This window comes from Mandrillus leucophaeus, unplaced genomic scaffold, assembly GCF_000951045.1.
Source record: "Mandrillus leucophaeus isolate KB7577 unplaced genomic scaffold, Mleu.le_1.0 Scaffold237, whole genome shotgun sequence".
Classification (NCBI taxonomy): Eukaryota; Metazoa; Chordata; class Mammalia; order Primates; family Cercopithecidae; genus Mandrillus; species Mandrillus leucophaeus.
This window is the reverse complement of record NW_012102443.1, coordinates 677,280-680,683: the sequence shown is the minus strand read 5'-3', so window position 1 is coordinate 680,683 and position 3,404 is coordinate 677,280.

The following is a 3,404-nucleotide window of genomic DNA, read 5'->3' as shown; positions in this document are numbered from 1 at the left end:
CATCCTGGCTAATATGGTGAAATCCCGTCTCTACTAAAAATACAAAAAATTAGCTGGGTGTGGTTGTGGGCACCTGTAGTCCCAGCTACTCAAGTGGCTGAGGCAAGAGAATGGTGTGAATCTGGGAGGCAGAATGGAGCCACTGCACTCCAGCCTGGGCAACAGAGCGAGACTCCAGCTAAAAAAAACCCAAAAAATTAGCCGGGCATGGTGGGGTGGGCCTATAATCCCAGATACTCAGGAGGCTGAGGCAGGAGAATCACTTGAACCCTGGAGGTGGAGGTTGCATTGAGCCAAGATTGCACCACTGCACTCCAGCCTGGGCGACAAGAGTGAAACTCTGTCTCAAAAAAATAAATAAAATAAAATAAGATAAAATAAAATAGATGGGTTGTCTCAATGTCAATTTCCTAGTTGTGACAATTGTACTCTAGTTACACAAAATGTTAAGGTGAAGGGATATGGGAATCTCTATCATTTCTGACAACTGCATGAGAATCAATCTACAATTACCTCAAAAAAAGGTTGAGGACTGGGCACGGTGGCTCACGACTGTAATCCCAGCACTTTGGGAGGCCAAGGAGGGTGGGTCACTTGAGGCCAGGAGTTCGAGACCAGCCTGGCCAACATAGTGAAACCCCGTCTCTACTAAAAATGCAAAAATTAGCTGGGCATGGTGGCACGCACCTGTAGCCCCAGGTACTTGGGAGGCTGAGATAGGAGGATGGCTAGAATCTGGGAGGCAGAGGTTGTAGTAAGCCAAGATCGTGCCACTGTACTCCAGCCTGGGCGAGACACTGTCTCAAAAAAAAAAAAAGCTTGTTTTATTTTCTTAAATGCTCCAAAACTAGAGAGTGCAGATGCTAGCTTATGATCACTAAGATGATGAAGATCCAAGTGGACCTCTGAGCACAGGAGAAAAGAATAACTTGCCACAAGCTGTGAACTGTGCAAGGCCAAGGATGTGCCTCTCTGTAGAGGGAGCCCAAGTATAGGAACTCACGAAATTTTGAAAAACAGAGCCAACAGGACACATATCTGTGCAACACTCCAGCTAAGAGCTTTTTCCTTTCCTATGAAAGAATGTAATTCTAATTCTACTCCTCTGTTCTGATTCCCCTTGCCTAGGAAAACTACAACATTTTACTAACATAATTTTCCTGTTTACCTGTTGCATGTGAACTAATCAGGGTTACAGAAACACCTGCTGCAACAAAATATACCTTAAAAATTTAACATATCCTTCCGGAGTGCATGGTCCAGACATCAGCACAACCAAATGTGGATAAAAATGGGTCATATTGTTCTGTATGAGAGCAACGATCTTCACTGACTGGGAAACTCAACTTTTCATGTGCCTTTTTGTTTTAATGTACATCAACGAGTGGGGGTGGTAAATACATATTCCCTGTTACAGAAGCAACAGATTCCCACGACTGCTTTCTGGCCTCGGCCATGCAGGCATGTACAGATACGCTAGGTCTCAGGTTTTGCTAGACTGCTCTCCTAGGCAGTGTTAACCTTAAGGCTGTCCCTGTGGTCTTCCAAACAGGGCAAAACGTGTTATTCCAATAATCCAGGCATCAAAGGTGTTCTTTCCCCAGCGAATCACAGACACTCGGTCCTTTCCTTCTACCACCTCTCACTTCCCAGGACCTGATTCCAGTTCATTGCTATTATATGTTTCCTAGAATGCCGGTTCTTGATTAAACTACATGACCATTCCGTTTCTGACATCATTAGATTTCTCCATAAGGTGAGAGTGTTTCTAAAATATCACTGTCACTGTGTAAAATACCACGGACCCTATAGATCCACTTCTAAAAATTTATGCCAAGAAAACTGATGTGCAGAAAGTAATTATTTTACATACAGAAGTTCATTACAGGTGTTTTTATAAGAGAGGAAGAAAGAAAATCATCCAAAATAAGACCAGTTAAAAAAATTTTTTTAGGATTTAAACCAAGCCTGTGCAGAACTCATGTCTTTAATTACATTATAACCCCAGTTGTTAATTTATAAACAGAAATGGACAGAGAACTGCTTCTTAAGAAAAACCCTTCCTGTCAACTTTCTTTTAGGACAAGATAAAAAAAAGAAAGGAAGACTCTTCCTTTGTCTGAAGGTATTCCTTAGATCACCTCCATCTGAAGAGCAGAATGACCATATTCCAAGACTGGGATCCTTACTTCTCATGAAAGATTATAACCACTTGTTGTAGGCAGGCAGGATGACACCCCCCACAAAAGACCCACATCCTAATCCCCCAAACCTATGAATGTTATTTTACAAGACAAAAGGGACTTTGCAGATGTGACTACATGAAGGACCTTGAGATTCTGGTTAGCTGGGTGGGCAAGAATCCTTGTAGAGTGAGGCAGGAGAGCCAGAGTCAGGAAGGAGAAAGGGATGGGAGAGAGACGGTAGTGGGGAGAGCAGATGCAACCTTTGGTTCTGAAGATGGAGAAGCAGCAAGGAAACAGATTCTCCCCCTGGAACCATCACAAGAAATATAACCAACCAGACACTTTCATATTACGACTTCTGACTTCTAAAACTGTAAGAGAATAAATTTATATAAGTTACTAAGTGATCGTGTGTTACTGCAGCAGCAGGAAACTGATACGCCACTGTACTGTATAAAAACGGTTTAATCTTTTAAATATTTGGATGCACCTGTAATAAAAAAACCAGAAAAACTATATTCCAAACCTTGCTAGAGAACAGCCTCAGTTCTGAGGCCCAAATCTTTACCAAAATCAAGAGTGAATTAAGTGCTATTTATGAGGCATCACCACTTAACGGGGACACACGGCCCTCTGTGCCACTGTCCTCCAAATATCCTTGCCTCAAGTAAGCTGGATTAAGTGGACTAGGAAACTGCTCACTGGGACCATATTTTCTCCCAAAACTGTTTTCCCTGAGCTGTGTATCTCACTTTTAATCCAGTGACAGTAAGAAATCTGAAAAATGGGGATAACAGTCACACAGAGAGCTACCATTGACTGGTTACTATACCACATTGTCCTAGTACTCCACATATGCTCTCATTCAGTTTTCATGACAGCCCCTAAGAGGGAGGCCACCGGTGTCCCCATTTCACAGAAGAAGAAATGCAGGCACATAGCACCCACTGCTTCCTGGGGCACTCTCACGTCCCAGGACTGTTTTAAGGATGAGATGAGGTAACCCACAAACGGCATATAAGGTAAAAGCCATCACTTGTACTTATCCCAGCCGCAGCCTTCCCCCTGCCTGGAGGCTGTCACTGAGCTTGGGGCAGGGCAGTGGAGTGGAGAAGGGGAGGGCAGTCCTGGTCCTGAACCAGGGCAGTCAGTGAACGTCTCTAAGCAACAAGTTCCAGCACACAAGGTAGATACTAAGGGTACCTACCCTCTCCAGGG